This window comes from Macaca mulatta, chromosome 11, assembly GCF_049350105.2.
Source record: "Macaca mulatta isolate MMU2019108-1 chromosome 11, T2T-MMU8v2.0, whole genome shotgun sequence".
Taxonomy (NCBI): Eukaryota; Metazoa; Chordata; class Mammalia; order Primates; family Cercopithecidae; genus Macaca; species Macaca mulatta.
Window position 1 is genome coordinate 115,196,653 of NC_133416.1, and position 14,126 is coordinate 115,210,778.

Sequence of the window (14,126 nt, forward strand, 5' to 3'; positions counted from 1 at the left end):
CAAATACTACATGTTTTCACGTATAAGTGGGAGCTAAATGATGAGAACATAGGGACACAAAGAGAGGAACAACACACACTGGGGCCTATCAGAGGGTGGAGAGCAGGAGAAGGGAGAGGATCAGGGAAAATGAATAAAGGGTACTAGGCTTAATACCTGGGAGATGAAATAATCTGTACAACAAACCCCCGTGATGCAAATTTACCTCTGTAACAAAGCCTGCACATAAAATTAAAAGTTTAGAAAACGTCTTGAAAAGATGGAGAAAAAGTGTGGCTACTAGGAAATAATGAATGCAAACTACTGAAATTTAAGTTTTCATAGTGGTCATATGCTGAAATGATACTATCTGGGATGTATCAGATTAAATAAAATATGTTATTAAAATTGATTTCACCTATTCTTTTTTTAAAAAAATATGGCTATAAGGAAATCTAAAATCACTCACCACTCTAATTATATTTCAATTGAGTGATGCTGGTCTAGTCTTTTTCTTTCTATATGCTTTTTCTTTGTGAATTTTGATGAACCGCTGTGCTGTCCCGGACAAGCTAATGTTTTCTTTCCTGAGTTTCAGTTTCCTCACCTGTCAGGAAGAGACAATAATCATAGTTTACATTTATGGAGCCTTTATTACATGCCAGGTACTGTTCTGAGCATGTTGCATGCATTAGTTCATTTATTCCTCAGAACATCACTAAAAGTAGACATTAACCCATTTCACAGATGAGAAAACTAAGGTCTGAATGGTTAAGCCCTTACCAAAGCTGTGTAACTGGGAAAAAGCAAACCAGCCCAGATCTGAACCTAGCTCTACCTCATTCCAAGCCTATATTCGTCACTGCTACTCTATGCTTGTTCTTTTTCATTGGCTTAATTTAAGGATCTCGAGCATGTCAGGACACTTGGGCAGGTAGGGTATTTGCAAGCTCAGGTAAAATTCTTCCTTCAGTCAGTGAGATTTAAGTACCACATGATAGTGTCTTCCAAGGGCCAAAGTCCCACTGGGTGACATCACTTCCTCTCTGATGTAGCCACTGTGACAGCCAAACACCAAGGAGCATGTAGTCTGAGTAACCACCACCCTGGGGCTATTTTGCCCAGGGTTAGAGTGGAGTGCCTGTTTTAATCTGAAAGCCAGCCCCCAAACTCTTCCCACTCACCCTCTTTGTGACATTTTCATAGGTCTCTGAAACTGTTACCCTTATTCCTAAAAGTCATATTTCCAGATAAATATACTGCTTTATTTGCCTTTTTCTCACTGAGGAAGCATGCATGTGTTTGTGGTTGTATGTAGAATAATTGCATTGTGATGTCAGTTTGTATGTACGAGAACAGCAGGTGTGGGTAGTAAAGGGGTGGGATGAAATGAGCATCTGTGTGTGTGTTTGTGTGCACATGTGCATGTGTGCACACACATGCACACACATGCCTAGTATCTTCTCTCTCCTTATTCTAGATTACCCCTGCCCCCTTTTATTAAAGACTCAAGAGGATCTTGTTCTGTTGCCCAGGCTGAAAGGCTGGAGTGCAGTGGTATGATCATAGCTCACCGCAGCCTCAAGCTCCTGGGCTCAAGCGGTTCACCCACTTCAGCCTCCTGAGTAGCTAGGACTACAGGTGTGCACCACCACACCTGGCTTTTTTTTTTTTTTTTTTTTTTTTTTAGAGGGAATCTCACTCTCTCTCCCAGGCTGGAGTGCAGTGGCCTGATCTTGGCTCACTGCAACCTCCACCTCCTGGGGTCAAGCAATTCTTCTGCCTCAGCCTCCCGAGTAGCTGGGACTACAGGCATATGCCAGCACGCCCTGCTAATTTTTGTATTTTTAGTAGAGACAGGGTTTCACCGTATTGGCCAGGCTGGTCTTGAACTCCTGACCTCGTGATTCGCCCACCTTGGCCTGCCAAAGTGCTGGAATTACAGTCATGAGCCACTGCACCTGGCCCACATCTGGCTATCTTAAAACTTTTTTTTTTTTTTTTGGTAGAGACAGGATCTTACTGTTGCCTAGGCTGGTCTCAGAGTGATCCTCTTGCTTCAAGTGATCCTCCTGCCTTGGCATCCAAAAGCACTAGGATCACAGGCATGAGCCACCACACCCAGCCTAGATTGCATTTTTTAGGGAACTTTCCCTTCACCTCTTTATGCCATGCCAGACACACATCCCTAGCCCTCTTCTGACTGCTGGGGTAGCCATGTAACCCAAGCTAGGTCCTCAGTCTCTTCCTTGAAAATTTGAATCTTGGGTAGATACAAGAATAGTTGATTTATTTGTCCTTCGGACAGCCCACCATCCTGCTGCTGAAGACCTGTCACTGCTTGGTCACTAGCCTTCCTGAGTCCTGTGGCTTAGCTCATGTTTCAATTCTGGGAGCTTCCCAGTAACTTTCCAGTTTCCTTTCTCCTTGCTTTTTCAGTTAGACTCTATCTGTGCATTTTTGTTTCTAATAGAAAGGATCCAAAATGATGCAGAGCTGGCCACCAACCAAGAGCAAGGACCCCAAGTCTCTGGAATGTCTGCTTTAAAGAAGGATTTTGGTGGGGGGCAATGGGAAGAAGTCTTCACATAATGCTAGCTCAGCAGTGGCCTGAGCATTTTAGAGCCCTCCTCCAGATTTCTGTCAGTTCTCTGAAGAAGCCGTGTTTCCATGGTTCTTGCTTCCCCACTTTGTAGCTCCACATCAGTCCAGACACGAAACCCAGCTTCTTGCTTGAATCTTATTGTTTTAAAAAATAGAAAGACATCCAATTACATGACTCCTTTTTGAGGGCAGGAGAATTTTCTGCAGATTTCAGGAGTGGTGGTAGAAGACAGAGGAGGGGTTAACATTGCTTTAATGCAGACAATTTCCAGATGGAACGTTAGGTATCACGGCTTTTCAAATGTCCCCCGATCGACACTCTTTAGGGTGGGTGGTAGTCAGGGGGTGACTCAAACTCGCTTTCCCTCACCAGCTCCAGCTCTTGCCATCTTGCTAGATTTTCTCTTCCTCTCCTCTCTCTTTTCTTTTTAATCTCCCTTCCCGACTCCACACCCTGGAAGAAAACATAAATTATTCTTTTTGTCTAATACAGAACTAATTCTGACTTTTCTCTAAAACCTTTGGAGATTTGGCATCCAGGTCTTTGTAACTTTCCTTCTATTCAGTAGCCAGCTGTTGGCATAAAAATACTTTATCTACCTAGTTGCAATGATTATTTTTAGATGTGATCACAGGTAAGTACAGTAAGCCTTGTTGTAGCCTCTCCCTATGACTTTCCTCACAGCTTTCCAAGGATGTCATCCCAGGAACTAGGGATCTGTCTGCAATTCCAGGCATCTGCTGAGAACATTCGAATTGGTGAGGTTCAATGTCAAAATGTGGGTTGTGGGAGGAAACAAAAATAAAGAAGAATGGCTTCCGTTTAATTGAGCCCCCATCCAAGCACTTTGCCTACTTTACCTTATTCAGTCTTCGTGAGGGCCCAAGAGGTGGGGTACAAAAATGACCCCCTGCCCCAGATACAGAAATTGCAGTTTGGTGGAGCCAGGTATATCTGGGCCCCCGAGTCCCATGACCTCATCTGTTCTCTGCTGCCTCTGGCTTCAGATGGAATAGGACTCTTTCTGTCCTGCAGTTCAGGTCCCCACCTCTACCCTCCTATGTGTTGGACTGCATTTTTTAAATCCATTTTTGGATCATTTTTGCCCTCCAAATGGCTTGGTAACAGCAAGAGCCTAGAGTCCTGCTCTTCACGCTCCAAACTGAATTACATTCATCAGCCCCGGCGCCAGCAGTATTGTTCCCAGGGCTTACCCAGCTTTAATTAGAATATTTTTATTTTCCCTAGGAGAGAGAGGACAGCCGATCTCAGCTTCAATAACCTTGCCGTGGGCTACAACCTGGAACTGCAGGGCTCATGGGCTATCAGATGGAGCGGCCAGCAGGGGAGGGCATGGGAGGCTGTGATGCTGTGTTTGCGTGGGGGACCCTCTGCCTTTTCCCACTGTCTGTATGTCATGATGTTAAAAATGGTGAAGAGAAAACCTGGCAGGAAATGCCTTTGAAGGGGACACAGGAGCATGCACCCCCCACACAAACACACTAAGGCGTGAGGGACGAAGCAGTTAACTCATCAACACATAAACTGAAGTTCAAATGCAGCGACTTTGAAAGACCCCATGTGGACAGGCTGGGAGGCCAATGTATGGTTCACCCCACAGAAGGAGAAAAGCAGCACAGTGTAGGGTGGCACTGCCCAGCAGAAATAGAATGCCCACCTCACCTGCAACGTACAATTTTCTGGCAGCCACATTGTTTTTGAAAGTTTAAAATTTATTTCAAATTTATTTACATTGAATTGATCAAATAAGTCTTTTGTGATTCTTTTATTTCTTCAGTTCCTGTAATTATTTACCACATACTAATTTTGTATTCTGTTTTTATGAGCTTTCCAATTCTTTTCTTTTTTTCTCTTTTTAAGCTTTTATTTTGTGTTCAGGGGTACATGCGAAGGTTTGTTACATAGGTGAACTCATGCCATGGGGTTTTATTGTACAGAGTATTTCATCACCCAGGCATTAAGCTTGGTACCCAATAGTTATCTTTTCTGCTCCTCTCCCTCCTTCCACCCTCCACCCTCAAGTAGATCCCAGTGTCTGTTGTTCTCTTTGTGTTCATGAGTTCTCATCCTTTAGCTCCCACTTGTACATGAGAACATGTGATATTTGGTTTTCTGTTCCTGCGTTAGTCTGCTAAGGATAATGGCCTCCAGCTCCATCCATGTTCCTGCAAAAGACACTATCTCGTTCTTTTTATGGCTACATAGTATTCCATGGTGTATATGTACCACATTTTCTTTCTCCAGTCTGTCATTGATGGGCATCTAGGTTGATTCCATGTCTTTGCTATTGTGAATAGTGCTACAATGAACATTCATGTGCATGTGTCTTTCTGATAGAACAATTTACATTCCCCTGGATATATACCCAGCCACATTTTTTAAAAAGTAAAAAGAAACCAGTGAAATTAATTTTAATCACATCTTGCCTTTGACCCAGTACATCCAAATATTATCATGTTCACATGTAGTAAAAAATGTTCAATATGTAATAAAAAATATGAATGAGATCTCTCAACGTCTTCAAAATCGGGTATGTATTTCATACTCACAACACATCTCAATTTGGACCCTTGTTGTTTCAGCGCTCAGTAGCCACGTGTAGTGAACGGCTGCCATATGGAAGGGGGCAGGGTTGGGGCATGCACTCCAGAGCTTGATTCTCTGGGCTGCAACCTTTCACTGGTGTTGATTAACAGCATTATCTTAGACATTTGTCTTCTCTTACTTCCTTTGTGGGATATGCAATAATAATGTCCCCTAACACACAGGCTGTGAGGATCAAAGAGGTAATTCATGCAAACTCTTAGCAGAGTGCCTGTGCACAGTAGGTCCTCGTGTGTTAGCAGTTAGATGATCAGCTAGACTTAGAATAATGACAGCTAATATATATGATGGCATAATACTAATCATGCCTTTTGCTGGTTGCTTGATGCTCTTCATCCACTTTAAGCCCCATTAACACTCCCCTGAGACAGAAAATATTAATGTCTATATTTACAGGTGAGGAAACTGAAGCTCACAGAACAGCTAACTCCTTTCGTCCACAGGATGAAACTGTAAAAAGGCTGATTAGGGCCTTCACAACCTGGCCCCCTCCACCTCGTTAGCTGAACAGAAGGACTGCAAGAGTGGATTCTCGACCCAGCTGACCTGGGTTAAAATCTTCTCTGCCACTCACCGGCTATGTGACCTGGCAGCTATGTGACTTCTCTCTGAATCTCAATTTCATCATCTGTTAAATGGAGACAATCTACTGCAAAGGGCCCTTGGGAAGATTTAATGAGTTGATATATGAACAGCGGGTAGGCACAGAGTAAGTTGTGCATAAGTGAAAGCCACTTTCATTAACGATCACTTTCTATCTCTACTCTAAGCTCCAGGAGGACTGCATTACTGACAGTCCCCTTCCCATACAGACCACATTTTCTCTTTCCATAGTATGGGTCTCTGCCCAACCTGAAGCAACCTAATCCCTACATCATGTTTCTTCCTCCCCTATTTCTTTGCAACTTGCTCCCTCTTCCTCCAGGAGATCTGGACTCAGTCCCCTCCAAGGAGCATCGACTGTCCCTGCTCCTACTTCCCCATGTGGCCCTGGGATGAATGCTTGTCCCTGTCCCAGGACAAATGCTTCATCAGGACAGGACTGTGTCCATCTTTACCCCAACCCTAAGCACAGGACCTGGCCCAAGGAGAACACTCAGAAACACCTTTGACCCGGACAGAGTCTTCCCAATCCTTTAAAAAGAGGCAGTGGCCATACTTACTGGCCATTGGACAATGGCGTAGCTCAGTCATTTTCCACCTGTAACAGGGTGAGTCTTTTTCCTCCAGCACTCAAGGCATAATTTTCACACAACAAAATGCACAAATCTTAAGTCTACAGCTCAATTAATTTTGCCAAATAAACACCCCTGGAAGTATCACCAGATCAACTTATATAAACCATCTCCAGAAGCTTCCCTTGTACACCTTCTCATCCAGTAACCGTTCCCCTGCAGGGCAGCTGTTCTAATTTCTATCACCTTCTAGTCACTTTGCCTGTTCTTGAACTTTGAATGGATGGAATCCTAGAGTATGTGCTCTTCTGTGTCTAGCTTCTTCCTTGGAGTATAATTTCCCTGAGATTCTGCCATGCTCTTGCCAAGGTCAGTGTTCATTCCTTTTTACTGATAAGTGGTGTTTCACTGTGTGGAGACATATTTTTTACCCATTCTCTTGTTAATGGACATTGGTGGTGTTGGCTGTACAAATCTTTTTTGCACATGTATGTTTTTGTTTCTTTTAGATAAATACCTCGGAGTAGAATGGTTAGGTTGTATGGTAAGAGTATGTATTAATTTATTATAAACTGCCAAACAGAGTTCCAAACAGGTTGCACTATTTCACTTTTGGCTTTAAGCCTTTGTTTTCTCTGCTGTAAAATGGGGATGATGTATGACCCTCTGTGAAGCAGGCATGTAAGGAGATACTAGTGTTGTCAGATACTTGCATGTCAACTGGATTAGCTATGATAGCTATCATTTGCATTTCCTCTCCTAGGGAGTAATTCGCACCAGTGGTTAGGGGGCAAAGAAAGGGGAAGGCCCTAGTCCCATGGGCACTTGCAGGAAGCTCTCAGGGCATCATGGGACCCTCATCTCAACACTGAACAGGGGGAGTTTCACCTTGGAGGTGACCTTCCTCACCCACTCATTGGCAGGATTTTGTTTTCTCCTTGCAATTCAAATAACCGTGATTATTTGCACATCCTCACATGAGAGAGGGCAGAGGACAAATGACCCGTACAGCACACCGCTGCCACCACCTTGGAGAGGGACATCCAGGTGTCCTTCTGGAGCTGGTGTAAACCTCCTCCCTGCCTGGTTTACCTTGGGGAGGAAGGGACTTTCTAAAAGGAATTCATAGCCTGCTCCCCATATCCTGTAAGTGCAGCATATTCTTTAGGCTATTGTAATTAAGGCTCTGTCACAGCTTCAACAGAAACAAGTGTTTCCTGGGAATCTGGATTCAGTTGTCAAAATGACTTTGCTGTGAAACCCTGCATATGATTTTCAAGCCCTGAAGCCTGTGAGTTTGTAGGTGTGTCTCCGCGTGTTCATGGAATTTCTCCTCTGTATCTTTTATGTGGATTTCATTTTTTTCCATTTAAAAAATTTGTTGTGGTCAGAACACCCAACATGAGTTGAGTGTGTTGAGTGTACAGTTTGAAGTGTACAATACATTATTGTTGAGTATAGGCATAATGTCGTGCAGTAGATCTTTAGTGCTTGTTCATTTTACATAACTGATACTTCGTGCCTGTTTATCAATAACTTCCTATTTTCCCCAGCCCTCAGCCCCTGGTAGCCACCATTCTAGTCTTCGATTTCATGAATTTGACTATTTTATTTATTTATTATCTTTGACTGTCAATATGTCCTTTTTATTTTTATTTAAAATTTTTTATTTCCATTGGTTTTTGGGAAACAGGTGGACACTGCTGGTGGGAGTGTAAACTAATACAACCACTGTGGAAAACAGTGTGGAGATTCACAATTTGTAATTGCAAAAATGTGGAACCAGCCCAAATGCCCATCAATCATCAATCAACGAGTGGATAAATAAACTGTGATATATATATATATATATATATTTTTCGTGTGTGTGTGTATGTATGTGTGTGTGTGTGTGTGTGTGTGTGTGTGTGTGTATATATATATATATATATATAAGTTACAGATACCTCAAGAATGGAAAACCAAACATTGTATGCTCTCATTCATAAGTGGGAGCTAAGCTATGAGGATGCAAAGGCATAAGAATGACACAATGGATTTTGGGGACTCAAGGGGAAAGAGTGGGAAATGGGTGAGGGATCAATGACTACAAATTGGGTTCAGTGTATACTGCTCAGGTGATGGGTGCACCAAAATCTCACAAATTACCACAAAAGAACTTTTTATATAGCTTTCAAAAGACCCAGTGGCTCAGGGCCAAAGAAACATTGGTTCAACTCCTGGCTGTGCCATGTACCATCATACTATCTTCCATGTACCATCATACCATCACCATCATCATATGGTACCATACCATCTGCCATGTGCCATCATACCGTCATCATATGTTACCATGTACCATCATGGTCACCTGTGACAAGTCACTTCCCCTCTTAGAGCCTCAGGTTCCTCATCTGAAAAGCAGGATTATTGTTAATAGTAGTGGCACTGTGGCCAAGACCATAGTCATCCTCCTTGCATCCAATAGCCATTCTTCTCATTTTTTCCCCTTACTTTTAACTTTTTAATTCCACGTTCACCTGGAGTAAAAACTTCATTTTCTAACACTCCCTCCTATTAGAAGTAGGCATTGTGACTACATTCTGGTGGAGAGATATAAGCGAAAGTATCATGTGCAGATGCCTAGAAGGATCCTAAAAGAGAAAAGGGAGCCTTTATTTTATTTTATTTTTATTTTTTTGAGACGGAGTCTCGCTCTGTTGCCCAGACTGGAGTGCAGTGACAAGAGAAGGGAGCTTTTCTTTGTCCCTTCCTCCTTCCTGCTGGTTGGAATGTGGTTGTGATGCAAGAGCTCAAGCAGCTGTTGGGCCACAAGGAGAAAGCTGCATGCTGAGGATGGCAGAACCTCAAGAAAGAAGGAGCTGCAGTCATTGACATATGTCCTGGGCCAACTGTCCTAAACTTGTTTAACATTGTGGAGAAATAAACTCCTTTCTTCCTTAAGCCACTGTTATGTTGTTTCCTGTCCTTATGACCCATCCCGATCCTAATTAAGACCTGCTGTTGGGAAAGAGGACACGGCCAAATTCCCATAAAGACTTTAGCACAGTGTCTGGTACCTAGTAATCACTCTGTATATTATGGATATTTGTGTTACCTCAAAGGCAAGAGCAAAAGAGATGGTGAATTGTGGATGGGCAATCTGGTGTTTCATTTCAGATTTGATTTGGGTGAGAGAAATTAATTTCGAATGGAGCTTATTAAGTGGTGTGTGTGTGTGTGTGTGTGTGTGTGTGTGTGTGTGTGTGTAATATCCAGGACCTGTACTTCTACCAGAAACTCATAGGTGCATATGTAGGGTCTGTGTATTCTCAGGACTTTTGTATCCATAGAGCTGGCCCCCTCTCCTCAGGCAGCTTCTTCTTTTTCTACATCTGGAATCCCATTTCTGCATCTTTAATCACCTGGTTTGGGGCCATGGTCTGGAAGCCCTGGGCTGTGCTGTTACTCCTCATCTTTTCCCAGCACACAGAGCACTGCACTGATGAAACTGGCCCTAATGATTCTTTACTGCCTTTTAAAACTAGCAATCAGATTCCTCTAGTACAGTTCCAGAGGAGGCTGGGGAAGAACAAGGAACCTGTTGCCCCAGCTCTGATTTCCTAAAAGAGGAAACCTGAAAACAAAGGCCCTGCAGTACCCAGTGCAGTCCTCCCTCCGTATCTTTGCCCTTGCTGTTCCCACCAGCTAAGGTGCTTCTCCCACCCCCATCCATGATAGCAATATTATTACATATGGACCCCTGCTCAGTGCTAGGCATAGGCTAACCTTCATGGCTAGTACTGTGCCCATCTTGCAGTGAGGAATCAGAGGCTCAGTGAGATCAAATAACTTGCCCAGGATCACACGCTACTCCGTGGGCTCTGCTGGTAACCATTCCTTCCCCAAATTGCCTTTTTCTTCTGAGCCCTCTGCCATGAACCACGTATAGAGTAGGCACTCAAGACTTACTCATGGGTTCTCTGAGAATACACATACTGTTGTTGCCATGGGAGACGGGATTCTCAGACATAACTGGCCTCAGAATCCCTCTGCTCATTCTTATTAAACAAACGTTTTCCTTCCAAACAGAAAAAGCTTTATTGTTCCTTTTTGATTATAAAAGTAATCTGTGCTCTTTTTAAAAATGCAGATAGTACACGAAGGCACAGAGAAAAGGCACTTCACCATCCGGAGATTAATTTGTGTGAATATGTTGAGCTTTCCTGTGGGTCAGCCCCGAATGGGTGCACAGCAGCAGACAAGGCTGGCCAGCACAGATGCACCCCTGCTCCCAGGGGCCTCCTGCTAAAACCTAGACACAGATCCTTCCAGCCTCTTTTCTATATGAAAAGTCACTCAACACACTTGTTTTTAAAATAACGAGGCCATCCTACAGAATTGTCATAATTTTTCTCTTACTAGCAACTAATGATGCCTTTCCATTTGCTCCCAGAAAATAGACTGTGGAATGTCTATTCTGGAAAATCTGAAAACAAATTCGTTTGGGTTCTGACAACCTGGATGAGGACTACTCTCCTCCAGCCTCAACTCTCCGTTCCATTTCCCTGATTTGCGAAACAAATGCTAATTTCTTCCTAATGTTCTGTTGAATAGTAAATGAGATGACACAGAGAAAGTCCCTAGCAACAGTGTCTGATACACAGTAGGTGTTTTTAAAATGCTGGATTCCTTATGCTATGACTTAATTTTACTCACAAGCCTAGCTGAGTGATTTTGTCTTTGTGTTTCTTTACTTTTTCAGATCTGGAATGCTGAGGCTTGAGGCACTCATACTCCTTGGCTTATGCCACATTCACATTATTGTCTGCAAGCATCTCCCGTGTGCCATTCATCCATTCATTTATTCCCATTGATCTTCATGCCTCATTCTCCCCTTCTCCCTTCTCCTCTCATACACGCCCCACAGGCAGCCAACCTAATCTGTTTGATGTATATCTTTTTATTTGTATTTGTTTCTGGGAAAGGTTTCGGGTGCATGAGTTTTTCATTTACCTAAATGATACTGTGCTGTGGATTTCATCCTGTCTATTATTTTCTTCATGGCACTGTGGTTTTAAGATCCACTCATGCTGTCATTCATACATCTAGGACTGCCGCATGGTACTCCCTGGTGTGTGTTCCCCATATTTTAATCATCCAAGTATTTAGGGACAGAAACCTGGAGGGCTTCAGCTTGCTACCACTGCAGACTGCATGATGGTAGTGTACATCTTCATGTACGCTCCGGTGTGGGTCTGAGTGGGAACTTCTCCAAGGTGGATTGTCATGGACCACATCACCTAAACCCTCCAGCATGGCTGCCCTGGGCTGCCCTTGCAATCAATAACTTCATGTGATGTAAATGTCAGCAAGTATCTTCTGGTCAACCCCATCTGGATCCCTTTGCATCAGGGCCCTCCCCATCCTCTGCTTAGGATCATTTCTGAAAAGGCAAAGGTTCGATGTTTAGGTGTAATTGTGTAAAGCTTCTAACAGTTGTTTGGCATCTCTTTCCCACCTCAGAACGACTACTTTTCAGAGGCTTATCTTCCTCACTTATACAATGAGTGGAGTGGATGAGATCACCTAGAAAACCAGAGCGGGAAAAGTTGGAAGACCTTGGATTCAAATCCTAGCTCTGCCACTTCCCAACTATGTGCCACTGGGCAAGTGTCTTCACTGCATTAAGCCTCAGCTTCCTCCTCTCTAAAGTGGGTACCTAATAGTAGCTATCTCATAGGGGTGTTGCAAGAACAAAATGAGACAATGCACGAGAACCTCTTAGCACCTTGCCAGGCAATACATATCAGCCACTCTTAGGCTGTTGATGTGAAGGTTGATGATAATTACCATAACAACAGGCCAACAACAACAACATATCTCCATGTTCTGATAATCCATGAGCCTATGAGAATTGTAGTGGCATGATTGATTGACTGATTGCCTTTCATGTCTTCCCTGCATTTTGCTGGACCACCTTGAGGAGATACTAATGTATCATGGACCGGCGGTCTGAGCGATGAACATACAATAGATGCATCAAAAACCTTCTGCTTAACCTCTTTCTATGGGTTTCAAAGCATGGGTCTCACTATTAGATCTCTTTTCTGTGCTCCCCAACTTCCACCCCATGCCAACTTGTTAAGAAGGCTGATGAGCAGTTGCCAGTCTTCTATGAAAACTGCCACTGTCCACTAGTGTATCATTTGTATTTTAATGCAGATGCCCAGGTTTCAATGCTTGTTCTACCTCTGGGCCCTACTCTAATGGGACAATATGTCTTACTTTTATAGAATTCAGTAGCTATATGCCTGGCTGTGGGTTGGCTTTTCTCTAAACCATTCTCTGGAACTGAATTCCATTTTTTTAGTATATCTGCATATTAGTATAGTCAACAAACATTTATTGAGCACCTACTAGGGGGCTGACAATGTGTTTGGCTAGAATAAAGCATTGTTCTCATGAAACTTTCAGGCCATAGAAGGAGGATTTTGAACAACTAATTACATAAATAATAAGTGAAATTAAATTGTCATAAATCATTAATTATTAATACAAAGTGCTATATGATAGCATATTACAAAAGGAACTATGATTATATTATATAACACAAACATACACACACACAGACACAAATAAGTATGGAAGGAGACCTACCAAATTGTGAATGTTGATTTTATTTGGGTGATAGATGTATTGAACCAGATTCTTTCAGTTGCAGGAGTCAGAAACTCAATTGCAACTTACTTAAGTAGGAAAGGAAATTTGTTTTCTCGTGTATTGAGTTAAACCATATTAAATCACCACTTTCAAAATTGTCAAATACTGGCAATTGTACATAATTCAATTTACTACCTGAAAAGTCTAAGTGCACTGGCTTCAGGTATAATTGGATCCAGACACTCAGACAATATCAAAATTCTACTACTACACATGCCTCAACTGCTCTGTGGAACTGGCTTTATTCTCAGGTAAGCTTTCCACAGACTAGGTCAAGAATGGCCACTATCTGCTCCCATCCTCTTTGCAGTTAGGAAGAGGAAAAAAAAATATTTCCAAATGAGTCCATTGAAAGATTTGGGCAGAGCCCTTATTGGCTAGAATTGGTAGCATACCCTGCCATGAGCCAATCATTGTGGCCAGGGCTGTGATGCTCTGATTGGCCATTTCTGGGTCACATGCTCTTCTACCCCATTAAGGTACCGGCATGGAATAAGCCCTACCTTAATGAGTTGGGTGGAGAGTGGGGGATATATGGTTTCTCAGGGCAAAATTGCAAAATTTGAGTACTATTACTAGATGCAACAGGAAAAGATGACTACTTCAGGGAGATTTCAGGTGATTGTTTTCTTTCTTTTATTCTTTTATTTTCTTCTGCCTCTCTGCATTTTCTAAACTCCTACAATGAACATGAATTGTTCCCCAAAAATGTTTTTTAAGTTATTTAAAAAAAAACCCAAAAGTATTGAGAATGGAATTTGGACATGAACGTCATCTGGCTTTGTTCCAGGCTGATAATGACTTTCTGTGTTATCCCTTCCAGGTATGATTTGCATTTTAACCAGAGTCAAAAAGCTGTGACTCCAAGTAGAGTGTAGTGAAGGAATTTAGGGCACTGTGCAAGCCTGCGAGGGCCTCAGTCTATTGTCTGCCTTTGCCAGGGTCATATAGACAAGAAATCCAATCGCCCTCAAAGAGCTTTCCTGATTCCAATGACCTTGGAAGTGGCATTTAGCTCTAAATCTCGGTTTCCCCACCTT

The 14,126-nt window shown here is 42.7% G+C and overlaps 1 long non-coding RNA gene across 1 annotated transcript in view; it reads right to left on the minus strand.

Annotated features, from left to right (window-relative positions):
* Positions 1-14,126, minus strand: part of LOC107001008 (uncharacterized) — a 96,621-nt gene that overhangs the window by 35,015 nt on the left and 47,480 nt on the right. The window contains exon 3 of the long non-coding RNA XR_013401323.1: positions 449-586. This is a non-coding gene — a long non-coding RNA (uncharacterized LOC107001008). The remainder of the gene's footprint in view (positions 1-448; positions 587-14,126) is intronic.